This window comes from Mobula birostris, chromosome 12 (assembly GCF_030028105.1).
Source record: "Mobula birostris isolate sMobBir1 chromosome 12, sMobBir1.hap1, whole genome shotgun sequence".
In the NCBI taxonomy this organism is placed as follows: domain Eukaryota; kingdom Metazoa; phylum Chordata; class Chondrichthyes; order Myliobatiformes; family Myliobatidae; genus Mobula; species Mobula birostris.
The window spans coordinates 78,758,910-78,778,332 of NC_092381.1; the positions used below are offsets into that span (position 1 = coordinate 78,758,910).

Here is a 19,423-nt window from a genome sequence, read left to right on the forward strand (position 1 = left end):
GGCTTACCTGGGTGGAGGCAAGGGACAGGAAGGGAGCTAGGTACAGAGTGGCTCCAGGACAAGACTGCAGGTGAGACGAGGCGAGAGTTACCAGCAAGACAAGGCAAAGCTTCAGGCAATGCAAGGCGAGATGAGAACTTCAGGTGAGGTGAGAGTTACTGGCAAGACAAGGCAAGGTTTCTGGCAAAGCAAGGCAAGACGAGAACTTCAGGCTTGGCGAGAGTTACCGGCAAAACAAGGCAGGGCTTCAGGCGAGGAAACAGAAGGCAGAGGAAAGGATACAAGGAGTAAGTACAAGAACAATCCAGCAGCCATGTCCTGGTCTCTGAAGGTATTTATGCAGCCAGCCCCAACGAGCATCAGCTGGCTCAATTAGAGCTCAACAAGAACAGAAACAGGGTAGACAGGAAAACCTGGAGCAAGGGTCGATGGACCGGACCGTGAACCGGAATACGGACTTCATGGACCGGACCATGATACCTTGCTATAAATGGACTCAGCAGAGTTTCAACAGTGACATCTACATCAATCAGCTGGAGGCGAGGGGCCTTGTATTCTCAGTGCATGTTCTGAGGCTAAGTTCCAAGGTTCAGGTGTCCATATTCTGAACCTCGTTCAATGTTGTCAAGGCTTCCTGGGTCTCCCATGACCCTCCAGGTTTCCAGAAACTATTCCAAGTTTCTGAGGACTATTCTATGTTTCAGAGTTTGATTCTATGTTCCTGAGTTACATAAATGTTTCTGAGTTATATGCAATGTTCCCAAGATTACAAGCCCTGTCTTGAGAGCAGCAGGACTGTCTTGAGTTCCCCAGAGCTCCCTGGGTCATCAGGCACCAGCCTTGGGGAAGAAGGTACTATCTGGAGCTCTGTGGGCCTGTTCATTGGCATTTGTTAATTGTCGTCTTATCTAGACTCATTAAGCCCTTGTGCATCCTGTTTAATCTTATCAGGTTTATTTTGACTGGCATGGGTTTGTTGTGTTCTATGATTATTTTAAGGGGTCTCCTGATTACCGCTTATTGAGGGGTCCTTGTGTTTTGAGAATGATTCACCTTGTGGCGTTGCTCAGTTGAACCACTGAAGTTCTGTTGAAATTCCTATGAATAAGCTCTTGTTTCTGTCTTGACATGGGAGTCTGTCATTCCTCCACAACTGGGTTCAGCCATTAGTCAGCGCATACTGTGACAGATGGATGCTTGACAAGTGTGGCAAAGCTTGCTCAATATAACTTCCTGCAAAGCGAGATCAGGTGGCATCAAGTGTCAATGATTCACCATTTCTGAATGAGCTCAATGACTTTTATGTATGTATTGATAAGAAGAACTATCTCACACCCACACGATTCTCCACATCTCCAGTCAACCCTACAATTTCAGTTTCTGAGGCTGACATCCAGACGTCCTTCAGAAGAGTGATTCCTCGAAAGGTGCCTGGCCCAGACGGCATACCTAGCCAAACACTAAATATCTGTGTGGTCCAAATGGCTGGAGTATTTCTTAGACAGAGTTAACCTCTCACTTCAGCAGTCCGAGGTTCCCAACTCTTTCAAAATTGTGTCTATTATGGTGAAGAAGAGTGTGGTGACCTGCCTCAAAGGTCACCATCCAGTGGCAATAGCATCATCAGTAATGAGACCTTTGAGAGGCTGGTTATGGCACAAATGAATTCCTGCCTCAGAGATAACCTGGGTTCTCTCCAAGTTGCCTACCATCATAATAGGTCAACAGCAGGTGTAACTCCTCTGTGTCTTCACTCTGCTCTGGACCATATGAACAACAGAAACTCACACGTCAGGTGGCTGTTCATTAACTGTAGCTTGGAACTCAACACAATTATCCCCCCCAAACTCGACACCAAGCATCAAGACTTTGGCCTCTGCAACTGGATACTCAACTTCCCGATCAGCAGACCTCAATCAGTGAGGATCAGTAAAAATATGGGTGGCAATGGTAGCATAGCGGTTAACGTAACTCTTTACAGCACCAGTTCAATTCCTGCCACTGTTTGTATGGGGCTTGCATGTCCTCCATGATTCTCTTCTGAGTGCTTCAGTTTTCTTCCACATTTCAAAGATGTACGGGTTAATAAGGGTTAGTAAGCGAAGGGCAAGCTCTATTGACCCTGGTAGCATTGTGACAGCTGTAGGCTGAATCCAGACTGTATTAGGTGATGTTGCAAAACGACACATTTCATTGTGTGTTCTGATGTTCCTCTGTACTTGTGACAAATAAAGATAATCTTTCTCTTATCTATTAACATCTCTTTCTCGCTGGCCATCAACACTGGGGCACCTCAAGCTTGCATGTTTAGCCCCCTGCTCTTCTCTCTATATTCACATGTCTGTGGCTCAACACAGCTCCAGTGCCATTTTCAGATTTGCTGGTGACACTACTGCAAATCACAGGTGGCGATGGCTCAGCTTACTGAAACAGGATAGGTCACCTGGTTGAAAGGTGCCATGACAATAACATCTTCCTCACTAACAGTAAAACTAGAGATGATTGATGACTTCAGGAAAGGGAAGGAGGACAAATGTGTACCAGTCAACATTGGAGAGAGACAGCTGCCTTAAATTCCTGGGTATTAACATATCCAATGATCAGTGAACATAGCACACAGATGCAATCATGAGGAAAACACATCCACATCTTTATCTTCTTAGGAAGCTCAGCTTATTGTCAAACACTCTAACGATCTTCTTCAAATCTACTGTCCAAAGCATCCTGACTGATTGCTTCATGATCTGGTATGGTAATTTGAAAGAGCAGGTTTCAAGAAGCTGGAGAGAGTGGTGACTCAGCCTGGTGCCTTGTGGATAGATCCCTCCCCGCCATTGGTACAGTAGGTGCTGCTGCAAGACAGAAACATCTATCATCAAAGATCCCCACCATCTGGGTAATACCACCTTTCTGCAGCTACCATTGGGCAGAAGGTACAGAAGTATGAAGTCCCATACCATCAAGTTCAAAAAAATACTTCAACCATTTGGTTCTTGAACCAATTACACAACCCTAATCATTACAGTTTAGCAACACCCTGACCACCTTTCACTAAAATGGACTTACCTGTTATTTTCTTGTGAAAATCATGTATAATTTTTGTTTAATTTATGCTTTTCTTGTGAATACTCCTTGCATGATGCTATGTGTCCGTGATGGTGTTGCAACTAAGTGTTTCATTGCACCTACTCTATGCAGACACGTACTTTTGCATATAACAATAAACTTGACTTTGACTTCCATATGTGTGGTAAATGCATCCAATTCACCATGTGCAGTGGCAATGGCTTGCAGGAAGATTCTTCTGCCTAGGACAACAGAAAAATCAGCAAATAACATAGAGTAGGATAGATTTTTAACTCTGATAGTTTAAAGCTCAGAGAAGTGGCTGAAGTGTCAACAAGTGAGTTGGCCCAAACTGCCTACAATTGCCCATTCATGTTTGACTTGGGGCTTATGGAAATCACGTCATGACATTTAACAAAAGGAAGACGCTAAGATTTTTAGATTCAAAGAAGTTTGATCTAAAATTAATGTAGAAAGCTACGGAACTGTGTAGGACTTAGGCACCTTTGACACGTTGTGAAACTGAATTCATTTAAACATAACTGTGCATTAAAGCAATCCAGAAGACCTGTTCATTACGCTATTGTGAATAACATTACCATCACTAGGCTTTTCACTGATATTAAGGGAAACAGAAAATCCGAAGAACTTAGTGAGTCAGTCGTTTATGACATCTTCAATACGTGAACTATGGTGGAAAGAACTGACCGTTCATTGATAGATTGGTAAATTCTGTAGTGCAGGAGGCATCTGTCAGGCAAAAACGTATAATTCCTGCTTATACAACATTAAATGAATGGCTAGTGGATGAAACTCAAACGAAAAACCAAGAATGTCAGGGATCAAACGCAGAGATTTAAAAGACAATGAAGAGAATGCACAGAATAAACATTATAGAAACTGGGGGATATTTTGTAATGTGAAAAGCTGCATTTTGAAAACTTGATAATTGGAGGTTAGATTGGAGAAAGAAGAACAGAAACTGCAGCCACAAACAGAGAAGGTGACATACATCATATATTATTATTTTGACAACTGTATTCACCCCACTTGTTCATGATTGGTTCAGATTGCAAGGTATTCTTATTTACATTTTCATGCAAAGAACTTGCATATTCTGCTGTTGTTGTTATAGTCACAGCTGGAAAATGCAAAACAGTTGCATTTTGTTTTTTTTTTATTCAAGAATCAGCCACGATTTGCAAAGTACTGCTGGCATATTAAATATGTCTCACACCTCTTCGTAACTATCTGATACAATTTGTAATTTTGTGTGGGAATTGCAATAATTTGAGTGAACAAATGCATTTACAATCAGCCTCATATTATTTCCTTCTGATTCAAATGGGTTTCTATTGGTTACCTGAGGGCAATGACAAAGCAATTATTTACATTATTTTTAATGTGAAATAAACTAAATGATATTGGATCGAGAAGTGCCTTAGTGTGGATAAAGCACAATGTTCCAAATAGGAGAGTAGATGAAAAAAAAATCAGTTGAGAAGATACCGGTGTTTGGAGGTTACTGTACATCCAAAGTGACACCTGGTTAATGTGAGGTGTTAGCTGTGGTGGATGATGTGCACACACAGGGAGTGTTGTACCCCAACTTACCCAGACAGGGCCAACACTTACTCACGCCCACATGCATCAAATCAGCCACCATCATCCCCCTTCACCTTCAGAACTAAAACAACATCCACCCTGCAGCTCTGACACCAATCATCATGAAGTGCTTTGGACAAGCTGATAATGGAACATATCAACAACTCCATTCCTGCCACTTTAGACATTCGCCAATATGCTTACTGACAGAACCATAGCATCTGTCTTGCACCAGGCCCTGACACACCAAGAAAACAAGGATACTTATGTTAGAATCATCACCAACAATGATGAAATGGTCTAAGAGAGGAAATGGAAACGCTCAAAGCCAGGTGCCAGGCAAGTTGCCTCTTCCTTAATGTCAACAATATAAAGAAGATGGTTATCAACCAGGAGAACTCATACCATTAACACCCAGCGACTTCTAGAGAACTCGCACCACTTTCATCCCGCTTTATGTTGGTGGCACAGCGGTGGAAATTGCAAGCAGTTTGAAACTCCTGGAAGTGCACATCTCACACAGCCTCTCAAGGTCCCAGAACACATCATACAAAACCAAGAAAGCTGATCAATCTTCTTTCTGAGGAGGCTGAAAAGAGCTGGACTATGCATGTCCATACCACTGTTGTTCTGTAGATGTGCAGTAGGATGCATCCAAACAAACTGTATCACTGCATGGTGCAGAAACTGCACTGAACGGACAAGAAGGCTCTACAACACATTGTCAGAGTGCCTAATGCATCATTGGCACTAGCCTACCCACCATCAAAGACCTGCAGTATATACAGAGAGGTGCCAGGAAAGGGCCAGTAACAACATGAAGGAACCCACCTGCCCTGCTCATGGGCTGCTTGTCCCACTTCCATCAGGGAGAAGGCTACCTAGTGTCCACAAGTCTCAATAATAGTTACTTTCCCCAAAACAGTAAGGCTGATCAACACTTCCACCCACTAACTCCACCACTACTTTGTGGTTACCTGTCATTCAGCTTATATACAGCTTGGTGTCACTTTATGGACACACAATCAATCTATGTATATATGCAAACACGAGGAAATCTGCAGATGCTGGAATTTCAAGCAGCACGCATAAATGTTGCTGGTGAACGCAGCAGGCCAGGCAGCATCTCTAGGAAGAGGTGCAGTCGACGTTTCGGGCCGAGACCCTTCATCAGGACTAACTGAAAGAAGAGCTAGTAAGAGATTTGAAAGTGGGAGGGGAAGGGGGAGATCCAAAATGATAGGAGAAGACAGGAGGGGGAGAGATGGAGCCAAGAGCTGGACAGTTGATTGGCAAAAGGGATATGAGAGGAACATGGGACAGGAGGCCTAGGGAGAAAGAAAGGGGGAGGGGGGGAAAAACCCAGAAGATGGGCAAGGGGTATAGTCAGAGGGAGGAAAAGGAGAGAGAGAAAAAGAATGTGTGTATATAAATAAATAACGGGTGGGGTATGAGGGGGAGGTGGGGCATTAGCGGAAGTTAGAGAAGTCAATGTTCATGCCATCAGGTTGGAGGCTACCCAGACGGAATATAAGGTGTTGTTCCTCCAACTTGAGTGTAGCTTCATCTTTACAGTAGAGGAGGTCGTGGATAGACTTATCAGAATGGGAATGGGATGTGGAATTAAAATGTGTGGCCACTGGGAGATCCTGCTTCCTCCGGCGGACAGAGCGTAGGTGTTCAGCGGAACGATCTCCCAGTCTGCGTCAGGTCTTGCCAATATATAGATGGCCACATCGGGAGCACTGGATGCAGTATATAGGCTATTTTACGTATTTATACTTATTGTGTTTTATTATTAGTATTAGTATTGCGTTCATTATCTCGTGTTTTTTTTATTTTGTGCTGCATCGGATCTGGTGTAATACTTACTCTGTTCTCCTTTACATTTGTATACAGGAAGTAACATCGAACAATCTTGAATGATGTATGAGCTGTTGCATTCAACATGTGCATATCAGATCTCTGATAGAATCATGCAGTGTGAAGTATCAATAAGTGCACAGTGTTGATTGGATACCTGAGCTGACATTTTGGAATTAAATGCTTCAGTTATGCCCTCTTGTAACCATGTAGAGAGACTGTGAGGAACGTAAGGCAGTTGATGAGGCAAAATTGCCGTCAGTTAGATGGGTTGAAGTGTGTTTATTTTAAAGCAAGAAGTATCAGGAAGTGCGATGAACATAGAGCATGGGTTAGTACATGGAACTACGAGGTTGTGGCCATTACAAAGAATTGGCTATTACAAGGGCAGGAAGGGCTGATGGGTGTTCTGGGATTTTAGATGTTCAAGAACGGCAAGATGGGAGGTAAAAGAGGTGGGGGAGAGGCATTGATTATCAGGGATAATATCACAGCCTCAGAAATAGAGAATGCCTTGAATAAATCATCGTTTGATCCCGTGTGGATGGAAGTCTGAAAGAGGAAGGGAACAATCACCCTATTAGACAACAGAGACCCTGAGGAATAGATTGAGAGGCAGATTTCAGAAAGATGCAAAAATAACAGTGGCTTCAAATTCCCTAATTTTGATTAGCACCTCCTTAGTCTAAAATATTTAGATGAGGTGGAATTTTTTAGGTGTGTCCTGGAAGGATTGCTAACACAATCTGTAGACTGGCTGTCTAGAGGAGAAGCCCTACCGGATGTGGAACCAGGGAACGAAGCTGGTCCGATGTCAGATCTCTTTGTGGGTGAACTTTTTTGAGACAGTGACCACAACTCCATGACCTCCTTGTGGGACAGGAGCAGACGATATGGGAAAACACTTAATTGAGGAAGGGGAAATTATGATGCAATTAGGCAGGCACTTGGGAGTGTAAATTATGTGCCACACATACGTGAGGAACAGGATGATGACTAGAGTGAGGGTAGGACTAATCAGAGATAGAAAGAGGAAGCTTGGGCCTGGAGTTAGTGGAGATAGAAAATGTCTTAATGAATACTTTACCTCAGTATTCAGCAGTGACAGGGACTTGATGTTTGTGAGGACAGCAGAAAACAGGCTGATGTGCTGAAGCATACTGACATTAAAAGAGAGAATGTGCTGGAACTTTACATTAGGATACGTAGGTTCCTGGCACCTTTGGTGATGATCTTTGCATTCTCAATGGCCAGAGGACTGGATGGTTACAAATATTATTCCTTTGTTCAAAAAAGGTAAAAAGGATAACCCTGGATAATGTAGAACAGTGATTCTTACTTCAGTAGTGAGAAAATTATTGGAGAGAATTCTTAGAGACGGGACTTATGAGCATTTGGAGAATCATAGTTCAACTAGGGAATCATCAGCATGGCTTTGTGAGGAGCATATCATGCCTCTTGAACCTGATTGAATTCTCTGAGGATGTGACAATGCACATTGATGAAGGAGAACAGTAAATGTGGTGTATATAGATTTTAGGAAGGTGTTTGATAAAATTCCCCATGGTGAGCTCATTCAGAAAGTCGGGAAGCATGGGATCCAAGGAAACTTGGCTGTGTAGATTCAGAATTGGCTTGCCTGTAAAAGGCAGAGGGTGGTAGTAGATGGGGCATGCCCTGCCTGGAGATCTGCGACCAGTGCGTTGCAGGAACCCTGCTCTTTGTGATTCTTATAAGTAACTTGAATGAGGAAGGGAAAGGCTGGCTTAGTAAGCTTGCAGGTGGCATGAAGGTTAGTGGTACTATGGGTAGTGTACATGTTTGTCGTAGGCTACAATGGGACTTTATTAGAATACAACGCAGGGCTGGGAACTAACAGATAGAGTTCAATGCAGAAAAGTGTGAAGGTCTTTGTAAGGTCGAACTTGAAGGCAGAATTCAGAGTTAATGTCAAAATTCTTAACATTGTGAAGGAACAGAGTGACCTTGGGAACCATGTCCATAGATCTCTCAAAGTTGCAGTGCAAGTGGACAGGGTTGTTAAGAAGGGATATGGTGTGTTGGTCTTCACTAGTTGGGGTTTGAGTTCAAAAGCCATGAGGTAATGTTGCAGGACTATAGACCCTGGTTAGACTGCACTATGAAAATTGTGATCATTTCTGATCATTTCATTATAGGGATGTTGTGGAAACTTTGAAGAGGGTGCAGGATGCTGCCTAGATTAGGGAGAATGTCTTTTGAGGACAGATTGATCAAACTAGTGCTTTTCTCTTTGGAGCAAAGGAGGGTGAGAGATGGCTTGATAAAGAAAAGTTGTACAAGATGACAAGAAGCATAAATTGAGTGGACAGCCGAAAGCTTTTTCCCAGAGTGGAAATGGCTAATATAAGGGTGCTTTTACAAGTTGCAGCCAACCGTACCAGCTTTGGGGGTTTAGACGCTCTAACTCTCCAGAATATGGCTAGCTGGCATAGCCCCTTTTAAAGATTCAGAACCGTCCCGCTAATTGTCACTCATGCCTTGGGCACCAAAAATTGTGTATTCAAAGAGCATCTGAACAGAGCCTCAGTGCTGAGTTGTAAGCCTTACTAGTGATATTGTCTAGTCTTTGTTTTGTGCTCAGTTCTCGATCCAGTTTGATACCGTGTCTCGATCCTAGCCTCAGATAATCCAGCATTTGGGTCCAAACCATCCTCGTCAACAACTCTCGGCACGGTACGATTGAGTCAGTATGGAACCAGTGGAGTATCAGAGTCTTTCTTCCACTATGACCAGCCACAGCAAAAATATTCCCAGACAGAGCCTGGAGATACGCGAACTCCAGGTAGCTATTGGTCAGCTTTTGCAAGGAGGAAGACAAAGCTGCTTGGGAGAGCCAGTCGGTCCCACTACGGTACCAGTATATCTTCCAACCCTGGAGAGATTGGACAGTGACCCGGGCTCATCCTCATTCAATGCTCATTAGTGTTCAAACTTCAGCTGTCCCAGTTCCCTTCGGAGCACGGAAAGGTGGTCTTCATTATCTCTCTTCTGACTGGAAGAGCCCTGGCCTGGGCCACCATGCATTGGGAACAAATGTCAGAGGTTTACTCGGATTCGGAGGAAGTCATGGCTGCCATGAGGAAGGTGTTCCATCATCCTGCTGGAGCCAACTGAGGCTTGGACTGCCAGATGAAGATTCAATAGGGCGGATAGTCAGCAGCCAGCTTTGTTATTGAATTTCAGATGCCCCAGGAGAATGGCTGGAACAGGGAGGTCTTGACCACTCTATACTGCCATGGACTCAAGACAAACTGAAGAATGCCCCCAACCTCGGGAAGCCAAAAGAGGACAGAGGTTCTGGTCGACCAATTTATTCATCTCTATGATCGACTGGCGGAGCATAAGTGGGACTATATCAAGAGGTTGAAGAGAACTAGGCCGAGCCCAGCCTCAATGCATCCTAGTTCCAATCCCTGATCTCGGACAATGACCGGCCCGTATCCTGCTCAGAATTCCATCTAGCCCATGAAAATCGGCCGCATAAGAATCTGCACTGATGAGAGATTCCGATGTTGGAGTCGAGGTTGCTGCTTTTACTGTGGGGAAGCAGGTCACCTGCAGGCTGAATGTCCGAAGTTGCAGCCATCGGGAAGACTGCTAAGACCATCCAGTGTTGGGGGACTGTGACAGTAGCAGTCACTACGCCTAACCTCTTGGATTTTGGTGTCATGCTGAGGGCCGAGATATCCTGGGATATGAACCAACGAGAGGTGAATGCTTTTTTGAACTCTAGGGCAGCTAGAAATTTCCTGGACTTGGGGACCGCCTGTTAGCTCAACACACCGCTGCAGAAGGTGAACCAGTCCGTGCCCACAACTGTCCTGGATGGACATCCGCTTGGTTCCAGGCAGAACCGGCAGCAGACACACATCTTGCGGATGAGGATTATGCAGAGGACATTAGTCTCTATATCATTGAGTCTCCTCACATACCCTGATTGTCGGGCATCCTTGGGTGTCCTAGCATAACCCTTCCATAAACTAGAAGGAAGGGAGGATCATTGCATGGTCCACTCGCTGCAAGAAGTATGTTTTTGGCTTGGTGCTTCGACCCCTAGATGCTTCCAAGACTATTGGCCGACGAGGGGGCAGACTTCTGTTCAGGGTAACTTGGAACCTTCAAGAAACCCAGTCCTACCTTCAAGGGGAGACAAGCCAGCTCCAGCCAACAGGCCCATGCACATCCCGACCCTAGGCAGTCAGGGGTGCGCTGGAACTGGAGAGAGAGGATCTCTAGTTCAGGAGCAAACCAAGGAAGTATCCAAGCAGTTGAAGCCAAAGAGCTCCAGTTACCAGGTCCCATCTAAGGGGAAGGCTTCAAAACAGAGACCCTTGAAACCTAGTCCCAGGAGCACAGGGACCATTTGTCGAGCCTTACTGCCAATGTATGAGGATACGGACGAGAACTTGAACTGTGATTTACCCTCTGTTTCAACTGAAGTCTCTAATGAACCCTTGGAGAAGACCCTTGGGTCTGCCAAATCACCCTTGCTACCTAAGGAGCCTCAGGAGTTGTCGTTAGAGGAAGGTTTTGGGATAATTGCAGCTCCCAAGCCTGTAGAAATACCTTCCATTTACAAGGATTTGGAAGAGGTCTTTAGCAAGAGAAAGGTCTCGATTCTTCCACTACACCACCCCTATGACTGTGCAAAATATCTACTACCTGGTACTTGTCCTCCGCGAGGTCGAATATACACGCCTTCAGGTACAGAGAGAAGAGCTATGGAGGAGTGTATAAAGGAGGCTCTTGCCCTGGGATTCATTCAGCTCTCCACCTCTCAAACTGGTGCTGTTTTCTTCTTCATACAGAAAAAAGATGGGGTCCTGTGGCCATGCATTGATTATAGAGAGTTGAATCGCATAACGGTCAAGAATCATTATTGTCTTCCACTCATGAACCCTTCCTTCGAGATTCCCCAAGGGGCAAGAGTATTGTCAAAGCTAGAGTTGCAGCGTGCGTACAATCTGGTTTGCATTAAGGAGAGTGACGAGTGGAAGACAGTTTTCAAGACACGGACAGGGCACTATGAATACCTGGTCATGCCCTTTGGCCTTGTGAACACGGCAGCAGTTTTCTGGGCCTTTATAAATGACATGCTCTCCATAAATAAGCCTGTGTCTACTTGGATGACTGCACATCACTCACATCAGAGATACTCTAGAAAGGCTTTTTGTTCATGGACGTTATGTCAAGCTGGAGAAGTCCGAATTTCACATAACCACCATCTTATTTTTGGCTTTTGTCATCCCTAATGGCAATCTCAAGATGGACCCTAGTCAGACTCCAGTAGTCAGAGATTGGGCATAACCAATCAGTGTGAAACAAGTCTGACGATTTCTTCAGCTTGCCAACTCTTATTGAAAGTTCATCAGAAACTTTATCTCAGTGGCAGCTTCACTGACAGCACTAACCAAGAGATCCATGGTCCCTTCTGTTTGGACTACCAATGTGGAGGTTGCTTTCACAGTGCTCAAACAGCAGTTCACAACAGCTCCCATTTTGGTTGCACCTAACCCGGACCTTCCCTTCATTGTGGAGGTCGATACCTCAGACGCCAGAGTGGTGCAGTGTTGTATCTAATGACACCTCAGACAATAAACAGCATCTGTATGCATTCTTGTCTGGGCAGCTATCCACAGCAGAGGTGAACTACGACATTAGAATAAGGCAGCTGCTCGCAGTCAATTTGGGTCTGGAGAAATGGCATCGCTGGCTTGAGGGAGCCATCGTATGGACAGACCACAAGAACCTGGCTTATATTTAGGAGAAAAAGAGACAGGCAGGCCAGGCGGTTTTAACATAGAACATAGAACATAGAATAATACAGCACAGTACAGGACCTTCAGCCCACAATGTTGTGCTGACCCTCAAACCCTGCCTCCCATATAAGCCCTCACCTTAAATTCCTCCATATTCCTGTCTAGTAGTCTCTTAAACTTCACTAGTGTATCTGCCTCCACCACTGACTCAGGCAGTGCATTCCACGCACCAACCACTCTCTGAGTAAAAAACCTTCCTCTAATATCCCCCTTGAACTTCCCACCCCTTACCTTAAAGCCATGTCTTCTTGTATCAAGCAGTGGTGCCCTGGGGAAGAGTGCTGGCTATCCACTCTATCTATTCCTCTTATTATCTTGTACACCTCTATCATGTCTCCTCTCATCCTCCTTCTCTCCAAAGAGTAAAGCCCTAGCTCCCTTAATCTCTGATCATAGACTTTAGCTGTTTTAATTTCATTCTGACCTATCGACCAGGATCTAAAAACCCCAAACTAGATGCTTTGTCCCATCAGTTCAATGAACCCGAATGAGAGAAGCAGCTTACTAATGTTTTGCCCCAAACCAAGGTAATAGCACCAGCTTGTTGGGGAATTGACAGACTTGTTCATGAGGCCCAGGCACAAAGGGAGATTCCTCAGAATTACGCTCTGGGTCGGCTGTTAATTCCGAGTCCCATCCAGGCTTAGGTTCTTCAATGGGCATTGAGAATGACAGCTTAACCAGGGATTGCTAGGACCCTTGGGTACATTAAGAGAAGATACTGGTGGCCTGGAATGGTGAGGGAGATCCATCAATATGTGCAGGCATGCAAGGTGTGCACCTGAAACAAGGAGCCCGCACCCAACCTCAAGAATTCCTTCACCCTCTGCCTTTCCCCACAGACCATGGGCTCAGTCTCCATGGACTTTGTCACAGGTCTTCCTCCTTCCAAGGAAAAGACCATTACCATGGTAATTGTGTATTTTTTTTTAAGGCCCATAAATTCATCGCCTTCGACAGATTACCATCCAAAACCAGATCTTCAGGATCCACGGTTTTCCAGTGGACATTACGTGGGATTGTGGTCCGCAATTCACATCGTGTTTTTGGAGGGTGTTTTGTAAGCTGATTGGGGCAACAGCAAGTCTTTCCTCTGGGTTTCACCCACAGTCTAACGCCCAGGTGGAGCAGCAGAACCAAGATTTGGAATGAACCCTAAGGTGCCTGGCCTCTGAAAGACTGAGCAAGTGGTGCCACCATTTGATGTGGGCAGAGGTTATCCACAACACTACATTCAGTGCATGGGATGTCCCCTTTCAAATGCCAGTTTGGGTATTCTACGCCCCTCTTCCCTGAGCAAGAGGCTGAGGTTGGGGTCCCTGCAGATGAAGATCAAGTCTAACACTGCTAGGAGAAATGGTCTAGGGCAAAGGAGATTTTGTTAGCTTCAACCCAGAAGGCTGAATTAAAGTCTAACCACAAGAGAAGACAGGGACCAGTTTTGCAGCCTGGTTAACAGGTCTGGCTGTTGACTCAGGATTTGCCTCTCCACGTGGAGTCAGGAAATTGGCGCTGGTTTATTGGACTCTTCAGGATTCTCAGGAAAGTAAACCCAATGGCTTACACCTTGCAGCTCTCCAAGGCCTTTGAGATCAATCCCACTTTCCACATTACCGATTTAAAACCTGTCTGCATCAGTCCCTTAGCCCCACCAACACCACCCAGGCTTACCGATGGAGAACACGTCTTCACTGTGAGAAGAATTTTGGATTCATGAACTGATTGAGGTGTTCGGCAGTTCCTTGTTGACTGGGAAGGACTTGGACCTGAGGAACAGTGCTGAGTTCCTGAAAGGAACATCTTGGATCCGGTTCTCATTCATGACTACAATCTTCTCTCTCTGAGCAGCCAGGGCCATCAAGAGTCAGCCATAGGGGAAGGGGTCTTATACCAACACACACCTAACTACCCCAGCTTCTGGGGTTTAGATGCTCTAACTCTCCAGAATATGGGTTTTGGCCTGAAACATCGACTGTACTTTTTTACGTAGATGCTGCCTGGCCTGCTGAGTTCCTCCAGCATTTTGTGTGTGTGTTTCTAGGATACCCCAGCTTTTGGGTCCAAACCATTTTTGTCACAGGTGCATAATTTTAAAATGATTGGAGGAAAGTATAGAGGGGATGTCAGCAGTAAGGTTTTTACATATAAAGTGGTGGGTTCATGGAACATGCTGCCAGGGGTGGTGACAGAGGTAGAAAATTTTAGATGGACATATGGATGATAGAAAAGTGGAAGGCTATGTGGGAAGAAGGGTTAAATTCATCTTAGAGTAGGTTCCTTTGGCAGTTTGATGTTGTTTGCAACTTTACTCTAGCAATCTCTGCAACGATACTACACTTGCCCTTCCCTTGGACTACATCAGTGACGTGAAGAGGGGGAACCCGCTGCATAGGCAACAGCCGGTTATTCAAATCTTCCCACCCAGGCTTGTGCCCCGGAGAGGACACAGTCCCTGGGATCAACGGCTGCCTATGACTAGAGTAGGTTAAAGATCGCGTAACAGAATGGGCTGAAGGGCCTGTGCTGTGTTTTAATGTTCAAAGGGATAATGTCCGACAGGCAGAGATATGGAAAATAAGAAAGAGATTAATAAGCAGGACCTCAAAGTAGCAATATCCAAGTTACTACCAGAGTCTTGTGTTCGTGAGTACAGAAATAGGATGCTAAAGAAGATGAGTGTGTGGCTGGAGAATGTGTAGAAGAGAAGGCATTAGATTCCAGAGGAGCTAGAATCAGCTCTTGGGCAACATAAAAATATAAGAAATAGGAGCAGGAGTGGGCTATCTGGCCCGTCAAGCCTGCACCGCCATTCAATAAGATCATGGCTGATCATCTCCACCTACCTGCCTTTTCCCCATAACCCTCAGTTCCCCTATTATGCAAAAATCTATCCAACCTTGTTTTAAATATATTAACTGAGATAGCCTCCACTGCTTCATTGCGCAGAGAATTCCACAAATTCATTACTCTTTGGGAAAAGCAGTTCCTCCTCATCTCCATCCTAAATTTACTTCCACAAATCTTGAGGCTATGTCCCCTAGTTCTACTGTAGTCTCACCTACCAGTGGATACAACTTTCCTGCCTCTATCTTATCTATCCCTTTCATAACTTTATACGTTTATACGTCTCCTCTCATCCTTCTGAATTCCAGTGGCTGAAGTCCCAAGCGATTCAATCTCTCCTCATAGTCTAACCCCCTCATCTCTGGAATCAATCTGGTGAACATCCTCTGCACTTCCTCCAAAGCCAGTATATCCCTCCTCAAGTCAGGAGACGAGAACTGCATGCAATACTCCAGATGTGGTCTCACCAGTACCCTGTACAGTTGCAGATTCACCTTCCTGTTCTTAAACTCAATCCCTATAGCAACAGAGACTGTTGCAAGCCAGGTGGTTACATCACAATTGGAATGGGACAAATCTGGTCTGAGGCAGTTTTGATAGTGTTGTTCGGTAGGACTTCTGGATCGGTGAGGAGCTGGGAAACTGTAATTGGAATGGGAACCTAAGACTGAAATCAGAAAGGAGAAAGGCTATGATGCAGATAGAATAAAGAGGTTCAGGTGAAGAGATGTTTAGCAAGAGAAACAGAAAGCAAAAATGTAGAGGGCAACAACCAGGGAAACAATAATCAGTGAAGAAGAGTCTACAGGTATGAGACTTCACCAGCAAATAGAGTGAGATAAATGAAAAATGATGAGACAATACTCTTTATCTGACTGCACACATATTGTATAACAAAATAGCTGAGTTAACAACACAAATGAATATAAATGGGTATGATCTTATAAACACTACAGAGATATGATTGCAAGATGACCAAGGCTGGGAACTGAATACAGAATGTTTCAATACAAAGGGATTTGGGGGTTCTCATACATAAAATACAGAGTCAGCATGCAATGACAGCAAGTAATTAGAAAAACAAATAGGATGTTGGGATCTTGACTGCAACGAATATAGAATAGGGAAGATTTGAAGCTACATTACAGGATGCTGGTGTTTTATTGTCCACATTTAAGGAAGGGTATACTTTCATTAGAAGCAATGAAGCTGTGTACATACATCTACTGATGCTTCTGGACACATTTTCAGTGATGTTCCTGGAATCATCGGGTGTTTCCGGTCTTTCAACATCATACAACCTCCTCCAGGTGACCCAGCCGGGGCTGATCAGACCCCAGCTTGTGTCCAGATGGCTAGCTACTTATCACTCCATGGCTCCCCTCTTTTGAGCCACTGGAACTATATTCTGGGCTAAAGAGACATAGAGTTGATGAGGGTCTATATTCTTTAGAGTTCAGAAGGTGAGAGATGAGATGATCTCTCTGAAACTTGAGATCGGTTGACAGAGTGAATACCCAGAGACAATGCAGAATTAAGTGGCATTGTTTCCAGTGGTGTGGTTGACCAGAGCCAGAGGTCAGAGGTTCACAAAAAGGGATGGTCTATTTAAGGGTGAGATGGGGAAGATTTCTCCTTTTTGGAATTCTCTGCCCTACAGACTGGTGGAGGGAAGTATAATCACTGATTTATATTCATGGTGGAGACTGATGAACACTTGAACAGCAAGAGAATCAAGCATTATGGGGAGAGGGTGGGAAATCTGTTGCTGAGACCAAGAATAGATCGGCTGCAATCCTTTTGAATGGTGGAACACAGCTGAGCAGTTGAGTGGGCAATTCCTTCTCCTGTTTCTTAAATTCTTATGCTAATCAGGAATTGCAATCAAGTACCTGTTTCCAGAAACTATCAAGTTTTGCCTCCATACTACTCATGCAAATTTAACAATAGAAGGTTAAAAGATTCTAATAGTTCCCATTAGAAAAGTTACTGTTTCATTTTATTCTCTATCTTTCAAATATATGGAGAACTTCAACACTGACTTTGAGACAGAGGAAATTAAATTCTGCAATTAGATTGGTTAAGGAACTCCTAAACTGGTATTTTGGCATGTAATCCCAAGTGGAATACAACCTGATTCCCTTCAGCATCCTACCCCCGATCCAACAGAGACTGGTGACAAATAAAATGTCTCTGACACAATGGCTTTTTCAACCTATTTAGAATAGGCAGTAAGTTAATAAAAATGTTGCTCAGTAGCAACAGAGATTTGAGCTTAGAAAAGCTGTAAGATCAAACTCTAACCTTATGCACCGTTCCGCCTCATCTCTCCTCATTAGGCAGATTTCTGGATCTTAAGATCAGGCTTGTAGATGCAGCTCTGCATGGTAATAGAGCAGTTCACTTAGGAACAGCCACAGCTGCCAAAGCTATTGGCGACCTGCACAAGTGCACTTACTGTCAAACAGTCAAATAACAGCTTTGATGTGACTCACGTCCATACAGCCAAGAAAATTTCCTTCATGTTGCCTTAACGAGGAACCGAGGTAATAATGACAGGCAAGAGGGAGAAAATAATTGACATGTTTACAGAGGAATGGTTTTTGCTGAAATAAAGTGGGAATTGAGATTTCCAAGCAAGTTGCTTAGGAGGAATATTTTCCTGGAATCATGCAGCAGGGAGTAAAGGGTGGATGGAAAACAAATCTGGAAAGTTTAACCTGAAGTAAAGATATTGGCAACAAGCTCTTTGCTGCTACTAAGAAAATGATGCAGAAAATCAAGTCCAAAAAGATTAGACTTCTTTTTCTTTAGGCAGATTTGAACCCCTCATCCTCAGAAAATAGTTCTACCAGTGCATGGATTTAAAATATTTTAATTTCTTATCTTAGTATCCAGCTAAGGTATCAATTTGCCTCAGATTAATATGAAGGTTTGATTGTGAGTATGTGCTCCAGTGAAAACATGTTTCATTATCCTGGGAGCAGGATCACTATGTGATCACTAAAAAAAAAATCATTGCTAGCCTGTCAAAGAAATAATATTAAATACACCTACACTTCTGAGTGTTATACTTTGTAGTGTTAATAGAACTAAAATTATTAATATTGCTAAAAGATTATTGTTTTATAAATGGCTTCTAGACAATTGGTACACTTGCATAATCAATACTTAGATTCCTAATTTTCTGGCCATATGGTTGGTAAATTATTCAACTGGCCAGACACAAAAAAAAAAGACAATTTATGCCCGACATTTAAATGAATGTTTTTGGTGAATGTCCTAGAGGAGCTCTCTCTGAATTTCTGTTGCATAATTAAAACCAGTGAAGCTTGTATATTGGATATGTGGCAGAAACATGAGAATTATTGAATAATTCAGTCCATATTAAGATTAAGGGTTTCAAGGAGATATGTTCACACAGTTCCGTAAATACAGATAAAACTGAAGGAAAAATATGCCACAACATCTAATTAATGATGCAATATCTTGAAAGTGAATTGCACCTGTTTAGGCACGGTTCAAAAGTCAGTTTAGGCACACCAGAAAATACTTTGTTCATGCATGGGTTGGTGGGAAATGAAGCAGCATGGTCTGTCTTTGTGGATCAAACAAAGGAAATCTGATGGATTTAGGTTTTGAGGGCTTGGAGGGAGAGTAGGGGTGGGAAGTGCAATAAAAGTCCAGACTATGGCATTAGGGTAATGGAGTGGAAGGTAAATTGGGTCAAATGGGTGGATGGGCTGATCAGTGAGACAGTAGGAAAGGGGAAACCGGCAGCCGCTGGGGCATGGGTTGGTATTGAAAGGGTTGGTCTCACTTGTGATGATGGGGTCCTTGGAATTGGGAAGATTGGTAGCTAGTGGTACGTTAGGGTGATCTTAGGGAATAAGGGGGGAAGGGAAGCTTGGTGAGAAGGATACAGTTTACCATTAGATGGAGTGGAGACTTGAAAGAGAACCAAACAAGGCATCTAGGAGTGTATTCATCAGAACTGAATCTTGTTTTAAAAGGAATCAATTGCTAAATCAGGGTGCAGCGATATGGCACAGAAATGCCTTCGTTGAGCATATTGGGGGATAGATAGTCAAAGTTCCTACATGATAAAGGAACTTCATGGTAAAAATAAAGGGCAACTGTTTCCTGTAGTGTAGGAAGCAAGTACAATAACATATAAGGTCATA

General features: G+C 43.9%; 1 long non-coding RNA gene across 1 annotated transcript in view; it reads right to left on the reverse strand.

The window, feature by feature from the left end:
• Nucleotides 1-3,249: 3,249 nt before the first annotated feature.
• The window catches only part of LOC140206368 (uncharacterized), a 75,602-nt gene continuing 59,428 nt past the window's right edge, over nt 3,250-19,423 (reverse strand). The window contains exon 3 of the long non-coding RNA XR_011888129.1: nt 3,250-3,308. This is a non-coding gene — a long non-coding RNA (uncharacterized lncRNA). The remainder of the gene's footprint in view (nt 3,309-19,423) is intronic.